General features: G+C 44.0%; 1 long non-coding RNA gene across 2 annotated transcripts in view; it reads right to left on the reverse strand.

Annotated features, from left to right (window-relative positions):
* Nucleotides 1-43: 43 nt before the first annotated feature.
* Nucleotides 44-12,554, reverse strand: part of LOC138064152 (uncharacterized) — a 29,052-nt gene continuing 16,541 nt past the window's right edge. For both annotated transcript variants that reach the window (XR_011137435.1, XR_011137436.1), the window contains 2 exons: nt 10,504-10,595; nt 44-8,788 (listed from right to left, as the gene is read on the reverse strand). This is a non-coding gene — a long non-coding RNA (uncharacterized lncRNA). The remainder of the gene's footprint in view (nt 8,789-10,503; nt 10,596-12,554) is intronic.

The following is a 12,554-nucleotide window of genomic DNA, read 5'->3' on the forward strand; positions in this document are numbered from 1 at the left end:
TTGACCACTGTGAGTGACTCTCACCCTGCTGCTGGTTCAGGGCTCAGTTCAGGACACAATTTCTGTCCAGGCAGTTAGCTGAAGTGTGAGCTTACACCTCATAGCTTCATTTTGAACATGTGCTTGCATGCCTCCAATTGCAAATTCTTCAAGACAAGGACTGTCCTTACCCCCACAGAGCACTGAACAAATCAGTCACCATGCCCGTCCCAGACTGAACCACTTGTGGTGCTGAAGACTAACCTTTTAAATAAGCCTGGCACTGAGGGGCACTGGATTCATCTAATTTCAGCCTGAGTTGTTTGCCATCTTTAGTGCTCCAGGGTACATTATTTGCATTTGCTCCATGTCCGTCTCTAAAATTTTAAATGTTAATTCTCCCAGCCCTGTCCTGAACCACCTGCTTGTAATCTCCTGGTTGAAATATCCTAGATTCTTGCCAAAGTTGCCTAACAAACCCCTCTGGCCCTTGCCCTGCCAATCAGGCAAACATCACTCAAAGCTCCATCTTCCATCTTCCTTCTACTTTCTTTTGTAAAGGGCTGAAACTCATGCACAATAATAAAAGACATGCAATGTTCCCCTGCTAGTTGCTTCTCAGGCGACTTTGTGCTAGTGGCCATGAAGCATGCTACAAGTGGCCCTGGGAGGGGACCTCCTTGAATCTTGGACGACTGAAAGCATGAGGAGATTCTTCTTTGCCCTTCTGCCATCAGCCATGGGCAGCACCATAGCCCCTGCGGTCATGGAGAAATAAAGACATCTGCAAGAAGACTTTGGGCTTTTACAATATTAACGCTGCTGCTTGCTATTTTTACAGTGACATCTCCCTCACTTTTGCTCATGTTACATTAAGGATGCTTTCAGGGTAATGTTCAACTTGTGTATTTTAAAAATGGGAGGAATTTGCAATAGACTCAGCAGAGGGCAATATCTGAATGACTAATCGCAAGCAGAGGTTAATGTTCCTTAGCTTTCTCACAGGCCATCGACCTCTAAAGCTGATCATTAATTGCCTGAAATAGCCTATATGATGGTCATTACTGCTTAATTTTTCAGGTGAAATGAATAATATCAATAATATCAATTCTAGGACTTCATTTTTCATAACTGGAGAACTCTGTTTTTTTCCCAGACACGTTACACGTCTAACCTGACATTATTTTCATCCCTGCTTTAATAAAAGATGCTTCACGCCTGCTAAGCTTTAATAAAGTTAAAGATAGTTCTTACATATTGCTTACCATATAGAACAGGCATAACTGGTGTACATTCAGTTAGTGTCACATGACTAAACGAATAACCACAGGAATCAGTAGCAAGCAATAAATGTATGATAGGACAAGCTGTGTCCAAACTGCAGAGCAGATGCAAACTGTGACATGGTCCCAATTTCTGCTCCTCCAGTCATAGGGACGTGGGACAGTCTGAGGTACCCATTGAGCTCAGACTCCTGAGTTTCATTTCCTGGAAATCAGAGAGCAGGGGGAAGCTTTATTTCATTAAGTTACCTGACTCATATAAAGTGACCCTCCAAAACCCCTGCTCCTTGAAGTTCCTCAGTATTACTCCAAATTTTGCTTCAACCTGTGAGACAATGCTACAGCAGATATAAAGTTATCTACATCATGTTAGAGCCGACTAAGTGACTGCATCCTACCTACAGGCTTTGGGACCAAAGCAGCCCTCCACTAAGTAATCTGGGGACCTTATCCCACTGATTGATAGGCATTGAGTGTTACCAAATAACATGTGACTGATAGCTCTGAGTTCAGCACAGAAGGTAAGCTTTTGGGATTGTTTTTGGCGTCGTAGCCTACTGATTAGGGTGCTGCTCAGGAAACGGGAGATGAGCTAACCCCATCTCAGTCAGAGGGAGTCCAGACGTAGGAAAATGGTTTGAGCACCAGGCTATAAGTGAAAATGAGGAGGGAATCTGTATCCTCAGCTGTAGCTCCTGGGCAAAAGTAAACAAACGCACATGAGATTTACCAGTCCAGAAAGAGAGATCCTCATTCTGTAGCCTGTGAGAAATGCACTGGCCAGGAACATGGGAGATGATCCTTGACTTGCTCAGATGGGCAAAGCCCAAGTTACTTTGGATTTGTCTTGATTAGAAAGTTTTGTACACAGCCTCAAATCTGTGTGCTTACCTCAACTGTGCCCCAGACCCAGGAATTGCCCCGGATCCAGGAATCCACTAACCCTACTTCCTCCACCAATATTTCCCACAGAAGAAAATGTATGTGTGTGTGTGTCTGTGCGTGTATATGACTGGTGACCTCCAACAGACCCCTGCTATGGATATGCCAGGCACCTGCTATTCCAGCTGTACCTCTTTCCTTCCCAGCAGGAAAGTCTACACATAGTCTTTGTGAATCCAGAGCTAAATGCATTGTGTACTTGTTATTAGCTCTCAGGAAGGGTATTTGACCTCAAAATTATAAAGACACAATGTGCCAAATTCATCCCATCTCAGCTGAAACTCCATGCCAGAAATGACACACCAGATCTTCCCTGCATGGATACCTATGCAACAGCACCACACAATTCTCTTCTAGGCAAGTTTTACAGAGAGAAACTCTGTGGCCTGCAGAGTGGAAGAGATCACACTTGTCAGTCAGTGGTTTCTTTTGCCTGAAGATCAGTGAATTTGTCAGGCTGTACAATCAAGAGAAAAGAAGCACCAGAAACCAGCCCAAGCATGATAGTTGAATATCAAAGGTTAAGTGAGGTTTGGATCCACGGTTTTCATATGGTTCATCAAAGGTCACTTACCAGCTATTAAGCAAAGGCAGCAGGAGACTTGCATAGATGAACAAGGAGCCCCTGACTAAACTCAGATACAAAAAAGGAAGTGTGCAAAAGGTGAAAGCAGGGACAGGCGACCCAGGAGGAACATAGAACCACTGCCTGGACATGCAGGGATGAGGTTAGGAGAGATAAAGCTCACCTAGAGCTGAAACTGGTGAAGGACATGAAAGGCAACAACGAAGGCTTCTACAAGGACGTAAGCAGCAAAAGGAAGGCTGGGGAACATGTGGGCCCATTGATGAATGGGGCAGGCGCCCTGATGACAAATTACACGGAAAAGGTAGTGGTAGCAAACACCTTCTTTGTCTCAGTCTTTACTGGTAAGACTAATCTTCAGGAATCCCAGGCCCTTGAGACCAGAGGGCAAGTCTGGAGCAATGAAGACTTACCCTTGGTGGAGGAGGATCAGGTTTGGGAACATTTACACGAACTGGGCATACACAGACCGTAGACTCTGATGGGATGCACCCACAAGTACTTGAGGGAGCTAGCCAATGTCATTGCAAAGCCACTCTTGATTATCTTTGAAAGATCATGGATATTTGGAGAGGTTTTTGAGGACCGGAAGAGAGCAAACGTCACCCCTATCTTCAAGAAAGGCAAGAAGGAGGACCCAGGGAAGCCTCACCTAGATCTCTGGGAAGAGGACGGAGCAACTAATCATGGGTACTATTTCCAGACACATGAAGGAGAGGAAGGTGATCAGTGCAAGTCAGCATGGATTTTTGAAGGGGAAATCAGGCTTAACCAACCTGATAGCCTTCTACGATGAGATAATTAATTGCCTTGGTAGGTTAGGGGAAAGCAGTGAATGTTTGTTACCTTTACTTTAACAAGGCTTTTGACACTATCTCCCAAAACATCCAATATTAACAGTTTCATCAATGACCTGGATGATGGGACAAAGTGCACCTTCAGCAAGTTCATAGGCGAAACAGAACTAGGAGGAGCGGCTGACACACCAAGTGGTTGTTCTGCTCCTCAGAGGACCTCAACAGGCTGCAGAAATGGGCAGAGAGGGACCTCATGAAAAGTCCTGCACCTGGGGAGGAATAACCCCATTCTCCAATACAGGCTGGAGCCTGACTAGCTGGAGAGCAGCTTTGCAGAAAAGGACCTGGGTATACTGGAGGACACCAAATTAACATGGGCCAGGGTTATGCCCTTGTGGCAAAGAAGGTCAGCAACATCCTGTATCAGGAAGACCATTGCCATCAGGTTGAGGGAGGTGATTCTTCCCCTCTGCTCAGCCCTGGTGAGAGCACATCTAGAGTAGTGCCTTATTCTGGCTCCCCAGGGCAAGGAAGACATGGATTTACTGGAGCAAATCCTGTGCAAGACCATAAAGATGACTAAGGAATTGGAGCATCTCTCATATGAAGAGAGGCTGAGAGAGCTGGGACTACTGTATAGCCTGAAGAAGAGAAGGCTCAGGGGGATCTTATCAAAGGGAGGATGCCAAGGGAATGGGGCCAGACTCTTCTCAGTGGTGCCCAGTGACAGGACAAGAGGCAATGGGCACAAACTGAAACACAGGAAATTCCTCTTGGACATAGGAAAACTCTTCTTCACTGGGTGATTGGTAATTGAACACTGGAGCAGGTTGCCCTGAAAGTCTGTGGAGTCTCCATCCTTGCAAAACTCGACTGGGCTAGAGCCTGGGCAACCTGCTCTAGCTGACCCTGCTTCAAGCAGGGGGTTGGACCACATGATCTCCAGAAGTGCCTCTCAATCCCAACTATTCTGTGATTCTGTTAGCAGAAAGTTGTCTTCTATTTGATCGGTGCTCTGGGGCAGTCATGTGTGTTTATAAATGCATTGAAAATGATAAGAGAAATGTACGAGAATTTAGCTCTTCAGGTCTTGAAGTTATAAAAAGCAAGCCAAGTCTGAAAGCTATACATAAAACATTTAGCCTACTGGATAATACAACTAACAGTTTTGCATGGGGGTTGCTGGCAGCCAACAATTCTTCTGTGAGGAACTCACAAAAGTTAAAGTGAAGATCTGAATGAAAACAAGTCAGTTTGGAATGACTTCCAAAATAACAAAAAAGAAACTTTGCTGGGGAGGGCCTAAGGCTGTTAGAAGAGGAGTAAGATCCAAGTGTCCTCCTTCCCTGCTCGCTCCCTGCTGCCAGACACAGTACAGCTGTACAGAAACCTTTTGTTCACCCTATATTCAAGTTTCTTATCAGCTACTCAATAACTTCTTCACTATCACCAAGAAAGATCAAATCTTGAATGCTATCCTGGTTTACTTTTTGATCCTTTATTATTTTCAGTCTAATTATTCGCTGGTGACAGAAATAGGCTCTCTGGTTCAAAGAGTTCGCTGGCAAAATGAAGAGGCTCTGCAGAAACCAGGGGGAAATGGATGAACTGAGAGGAGAAAGAAGAGGAATGCCTTGCATCCCTTTGATACATCCCTGTGATGGCTCTCCTGCATTCATATATGTCCATCACAGACATCCTGAGACTGTAGTGTGTTATTACTGCACCACTTGTCAGTTTGACGGCACAAGCGAGCTTCCTGATGGGAGAAGATCAGAATGCGAAAAGCTTTCTTTGGAGGTTATTTCATGAATGGAGAGCAGCAAAAAGGGTGGCACTGGAACAGGAATGGGAAATGGAGAGTGAAAGGATGCCACAATCTTTATCAGGGTAAGGGAATATGAAAGGAAGGTCAGAAGGATATCTGATGGGGCAGAGCCATACAGGGCCTTGATCGTGAAGGGGAAAGGTCTGAATTTTTTAAGGCTGTGTGAAAAAAAGGAACACAGGGTGGGACCATTATGTTGCAGACAGGCAGTGTGTTCATTGTGAAGAAAACCTTCCCTTTTAACTGATCCCAGAAGGAGGTCAGCAACTAGGAAATTTCTTTTGCTCCGAATGTATAGGCTCCTTCCTTCTTAACAAATACTGCTTTTGGGAAATCCCATGGACTACAGGATTCTTAGAATTTATTTCTCATAGCTCCACTTATATTTGTAGTAATTCTCCCTCTTTGTTTGCACACTAAAGTTTCCTACAACTCTTCTCTGTCCTGCTCTAAAGGCAGAAGTATAATCATGAGTTTGGAGGTGGGGAAGTAGCAATAGCAACACACCTTGGCTCTTATTTGTAGGTTACTCCTACACAATCACCTGAGTGGCTGCGTCTAATGTCATGCACATGTCATGGCATGGGACGGAGGTGTGATGCGTGTCACCCACGCTTAAAGAAGAGGCACACTTCCCTACAAAAGTCTTGCATCTCCCGTGCCCTGGGACCTTTCATTTCAGACATGTCTCCTAATCTCTTGTTGTCCTTCGCATCAAGGAAGAAGATATTTGAAAGAACAAAGGAAACAAAACTTTTAGGCTTCCACTTTTTTCCATGCAATTAATCCGCTCTGGCAGATTTGTGGCTTCCTATGACCCTCAAGTTTTACTTTCTGCCAGCGCACCAGGCACTGATTTTCCTCTTTCTTTCCTCTGCAGCAGGCATTACAATGATATTTCTCAAAACTGACAGGGACAGGGCTTATTTCCAGTAAAAGGGCATCATATTTAGCTGTGCAGCCTAAGTGAGGTTAGGAGAATAGGTACATGGGAATAATGAGAGCTCAGAGGGCAGCAGACTTCCAATATATTTATACAGTTAAATGTAACAAATTCAGACTCTATCATTTATTTTTTTCATTGTCCAAAAAAACTACCCCTCTCAGTTTGCTTTTTTTCCTCTTTGTGCGTGCTTTTCTATTTTCCTTAACCTCTGTGTTGCGGCGTTGCTAGACTGTGCACATGAAGATATACTTCCTGCCCTGGGGAAGATCTGAGACAAGCAGCGAGGTGACATACAAATGACAAGGGGGAGAGAGTGATCTAATCGACTGGCCGCAAGCTTTGTACATTACGATAGTAAAAGCATACAGAGCAAAGGAAAGCATGCTTCGGTCTGCTGAAACATGCACACTGCTCTCCCCGATCTTTTGTTTGTCCTTGTCTTTTCACTCTCTTCTCCCTTACACCCTTCTTTGTGCTTCTCACACTGAGATGGTGTTAGACTTGGGGGAGGCATGGCAAGGGGTGAAGTGTGGCCCATGCGCATACTGGCTGGTTTGCCTGCTTTCTAATTTAGATTACTGGCTATCTCTGTCTCTCTTCACGGCCTGCAGCCCCGGAGAGTAACAAGGCTTCTCCTTGCTAAATTTAGCTCCGTTGCTTTCCTACTGTCTGGTGAATACCTAACACCTGCTGATGATCTTTGGCTTTTTGTCATTTTCATTTGTTTTCCATATTGCGTGCAAGGATGGAAGAAAGGCTTTTCTCTTCCCCTCCTCTCACCACCCCCAAAGCCCTTTTCAGGTGCAGAATCTGAACTCAGCAATACCAAAGCGTTTCCGGTACTGCTGCTTCACTGTATTGTTTGTCTTTGGGTGGGGTGAGTGAAAGGAGAGCTAAAAATAATTCCCTGCATTGAAATATTTTGTTCTGAAACTTTCGATTCAAACTGGGTCTCTATTTTTAAAATTCCCCTCTTTAAAACATTAGACACTTGAAATTTAAGAAGAAAAAAGGTTAATACCTTTGTTCCAGGGCAAATTAAATATATATATTCTTTTCTAGCTGTTTGGTCATGCTGGAAAAATCATCCGGAGGTCTATGAATAACCCCAGCGCTTCTTATCTCTTTCCCCTGCTCCAAGTGAGCCATAAATACGGAAAAAAGCCAAAACCCTCCTGGTGGCGCAGTGTAATCACGGCAGTGATCTAAGAGCGCAGCTGGTGTCACTGAGCCTGCCTGGCTGTGCGACCCGCTCCTCCTCGCTGCTTGTGTGCGTTGCACAGCAGGCTCTTGCTCTGCAGGCAGCCAGAGGAGGGGCAGCAGCGGTGCAGCAGCCCGACCCTGCGGCATTGCATGCAGGAGCCTTTACACTGTCAGTACTAGAACACGGAGGGGAACGAGTGAATTTTCTGTGAGCTGACCCAAGCGCGGCTGAGAGCCGAATCCGGCCCCTGAGCTCCTCGCATAGCACCACCAGACCTTGGACCTTGTTTCAGCCTTCAGAAATGCCCTGTTGTGAAGGAGCTTTGGTTTATAGACGCTCTGAGTCACCAGGCTGCGACAACACCCGTGGTGCACGCCGTGGTCCCGCGGGGAAGGCGCAAAGGACTCCCACGGACGTCATGACAAACTGGGGTTTGCACACAACTGGGGCAGTGGGGTGCAGGCGACAAGCTCTGCCCCTTCACCTGTTGCCCTTCCCAACAGGCCGGGAAACTGCACTCACACCTCATACAGTGAGTGCTTCAGACATAGAGACTCCAAGGTGATAAAGCCCCTGGGACAAAACTCTAGCAGACTAATGATAAGAGTAGGAGAGTTCAGAGATCTGACATGAATGCAGGAAACTTCCTCTGCCATCAATATCCATCCTGCCCTTGAGAGTGTTAGCCAGTGGAAAGACGGGCACGTGGCAAGGCCTCTCTTCTTTCCTGATTTCTTTTTCCATCTTCCTTTCTCATAGTGAGTCCTGGGAAAAGCTGTCAGACCATAGCTATCCATTTCACACCTCTCCATGATAGCTAAAACAAGGGCCCCAGAGAGAAAAGCTGCATTCTTGGCTCATGGCCAAACCGCCCAGGGTGTGCTCAGACAAGTCATCAAATTCTTCAGTACTCCTCCCCACCACCCCCCTTTTAACAGAGCTCATTTTTTTCTCTCTCCAGCACTTTTCCTTCTCTGCAGCAACTGCAGGCTCTTCAATCTGGATTCATCCTGCCTGATGCATGTAACTGAAGTGCCGGGTAAACGGCTTGTTCCCGTCATTGTCACTATTTATAGGCACTGGGAGGACAGAGATAGGCACTTCCAAAGGGCAATTCAGATATGAGGTGGGATGTCCTGGTGTATGTAGCATGAATCTGAACTGCAGTTGCCTTCTTCTGAGTACACAGAGCCCAGTATAAGGAGCGCAGTCGTAGCTGGGGCCTAGATGGTACAATGAGTAAAAAAAGTACATCAGCAAAGTGACTTCAGAGTTGGACAGTCTTCAATTAAATGTGTGAAATGTGGTGGAGACTTTACACCCATCTGTTCAGAGGACTTTGGCTGCTATCTATAATGAAGTTCTTCCCAAATGCGTTTTAATTGCTTAGCCTTAGAATTAATTGTGTATTCTCTGAATTCTCAGAGAAGAAAACATATCTATTACTGTAGCTACCACTGCACAGACTTTCGTCTGATACCACATTACTTTTCTACCTGAAAGTAACATTCCGTTTTTTTAAGATATAGATAATAAAAGATAAAGATTTTTACAGTAACTTTCGAACTTTCTGTTCAAAAACATCTAACTTAATTAATACAAACCAATGCCAGCTTGGAAATGCCAATTTTGCTGTTCCATTTCAAAAAAATACTGAGATTTATGCATAGGGAAGGTTCCGGTGAAGTCAGGAGGTTAAAAACTAAGGACAGACTAGTGGGATCCACGTGCATATAAGGCCAATGGTGAGCTGACATGCTTTAGCAGGATGGAGCCCTCCTGTCAAACTGACGGGAACTGATTTCTTTGCAGGACTGTGAAGAAGACACGCGTGCTCTTGCAGCTCATCCCCTTCCTTCCACACCATTAGTCCTATTCCTCCCACATCAGACTTGATAGGAGAAGGGCTTTGCTGTGCTGCTGAAGGTATAGGAAACTAAATCACGTTTTTCTATGTAGTTTAGGAGAGAGGGTTGCTGATTCTAGCCAAAAACCCGCCCTGTTATTTTTCACGCCTTTGGAGGACTGGAAGGGAGACAGAGCCTTGCCAGGCCCCCTTCTCTGTCTGAGAGCAGTCTGGCCCCTGAGGGAGCAAGGGGTATAACTTTCCTTGTTTGCGCCCTCAAATCAGCATGCCAAAAATAGAACTTGAGATATAGTCCACCGGACAGCAGACACACAAGGATGCACCTCCAGGGCCTGGGCAAGAGAGAGGGGGCAGCAGTTATGGCTGTTTCATAGGAGTAAAACTGTTTGGTTGTTGCTTTTACCTGACAGCTGTCTGACAACAAGACTAGATTGCAGGAAATCTTATCCCATACCCAGCACTGACTTTGTTATGTAAATTTGTATGAGTTGCTTGGTTTCCTTTTCCATGGCTTCTCCCTCAGTTAATATGTAGTTAATATTTATGTATACTTAATTAGCACACAGTTTATATGTATAGTCTACATTGCAGTTCTGCAGATTTGTTGATGAAAACAGGGCCAGACTCTGTCTTGACTGCAGATTTTTATGGGTGTAAAAGGGACCACAACTTACCTGCTGCAAAGTGCTTGGAAAATGAGACTGAAGCTGAACTTTATAAACAAATCCTTGAATAATATGAGAGTGTGTGATTTTGAGCGTGTTATTTTAGATCAGAAGTACTGAAAAATAAAATCTCACAGCAGAATGCATAGCAAGACACTCACTGGAAAGCAAGCACTCTACAAGTGAGTAAGCACATCTACTTGCGTCCCTAAGTAAGTCTCTACTGATCATATTGTTTGTATGATTGTATTTATTCAATCAACTTAAGGTCATGTAAAGATGTACTTAAGGCAAATTAAGTGCTTGGTAAAAATCCATCCATAGCTAAGCTCCAGTTTGATTCTTAACAGGAAACAATAAGCAGTGCCTACATTTTTAATAATCATCTTCTAGGAAGAGTACCTACCTAAAGTGATGGACTTGTAGAGCCCTCCTTTTACCGCCAGGGGTCATAAGCAAAACATCTCAGCTCAACCACTGATTTCTTCAGTAACCGTCCTGAAGAGAGAGAAGTGGAAGAATAAGCAAAAATACTGCTTCATTCACAGTAAGCAAAAATGAAGACTATAATATGCATGATCCGAAGCAATTCAGAGGGAAGGTGGCAAGGTTACCACTGCAACTATCACTTTGTGAGTGTGGGAGCTGAGCGTAACACAGATTTGTTGACATGTGCTGCCCTTTTGTGTTTGCTTGTTCATGAACACTACCGTAGGAAAATTTTTGTGTTTTCCAATAACGTATGCAGAATCTAAAAGCCCTATATTTATGGAGTACTAAAAAGTGTCTGAGCATGATCAGCAACTGAGAGAGAGAATTTTTCAAGCCATAAAGCCTGGATCAGCTCAGGGACAAGAAACAAGACCACGTGATTTCGCTGACCAGTCATGTGATGTAGAAATTGGAAGGGCTGCAGAAATCTTAGGATGAAAACCGGCTTAAGTATATCCATACTGTAAAAATTTAAACAGTTAGTAGAGGCACAGGCTATAAACTATGTGTGAACAATTTGTGAAAGAAAATGTATTTTCTTTATTAGCCAAATTATTGACAATGAATAACTTGATCATCTGTCCCCGTGCCTTCATGAACATTTGGCTACCAAGTATATTGGAAAAGAGAGTACTGAAGATAGCAAAGCAAAATTGTCATTTTTTAATTCAAAAAATATCAAGACAAGCAACTCTGCTGTAGGAAAAGTACCACAATTCTCCTGTAAAGTACCATCTTGTCCCAGCCAGAGCTCTGTGCACTGTCACTTACTGGTGGCCAGGATTAGTTGTCTTCCTGTGAGGAATAAGTACAAGGAGACACAAATGGCTTTAGACATAGGAGAAATGACACTAATGAGCCAGAATTTCCCTCTGCCATTTTACAACTCCATAAAACATGCTTTTGCTAAAAGTAAAAAGGAGTAGTTATATTCCTGTTTTGAAAAAATAGGTACTCTGAGAAAGTTCCACAGTCAGTCTTTCCTAAGAGATAAAGTTCTTGAAGAAAATGAGATTTATTTTTCAAAAATGGCAAAACACATTTCTGAGTAGTGGCTAAAAATACGCTTCATCTTACAGTGAGTTATTACTTACCACTCTGAAAGAGAAGTTTATTATAGAAATCCTGACAGCTCATTAACTACCTTACTAGAGAATGGTTGTGCTGTAATAAAATTCCCATCACTCCATCTCTACAGCAAAAGAAAAGATAAAATAAACCAGTTGTTTACATATTGCATTCAATCAACAATCACGGAAATGGAGGTCTTCAAGTCCCAAATTAATGTCATGGTTGTGCTGCCATGGACCCTGGGAAATGAATGTCTTCTGCAGAAAGAGACCACCAGGGCTCCTCCTTATCTGCCCCATCCTCATGGGAAGGTGCCAAGCAACAGTCGTTGCAAGCAGCTTGCTTAATCTTTGTACTGCTTGGCCACCTCCTTCAGTGCTTCTTGAACACCTCCATCAATTAGGATTTCTTCCTGCCTTGCCATAATAGGGGGCTCCTGGGGTGGGGAACAGCTTTTGCTATTTCTAGCAGCTCCCCACAGAAAAGTGCTGGTCCACCTTCTGTCACTCTGCAGTAGCATTAACCTTCCTTAACAGAGATTTGTTTAACCTATTTTTAAAAATCTCCCACGAAAGAGGTTAAAGGACATGGGTAGGTTTGAAGATTTAACTACAGCTTCACTGATGCAAATTAGGCCAATTATCTTTTGTCCTGCTCTTAGTGGACAGAGAGAAAGTTTGATCTCCCCCAAAGGTTTTAGTATAACCTTTAATAAGCTGAGACACTGGTATGTGTTCCTAACCTACTCTCACCTCTACCCCCAGTCTTTTCCAGACTAAGCAAAGTGAAATACCCAAATTTACCTATAACCAATATTTTCTGACCCTCCTATCATATTTATTTTTCTCCTCTGGTCTCTCTGCATGTTGTCATATCTTTCTTTAAAGTGTGGTT

This window comes from Struthio camelus, chromosome 1, assembly GCF_040807025.1.
Source record: "Struthio camelus isolate bStrCam1 chromosome 1, bStrCam1.hap1, whole genome shotgun sequence".
Classification (NCBI taxonomy): domain Eukaryota; kingdom Metazoa; phylum Chordata; class Aves; order Struthioniformes; family Struthionidae; genus Struthio; species Struthio camelus.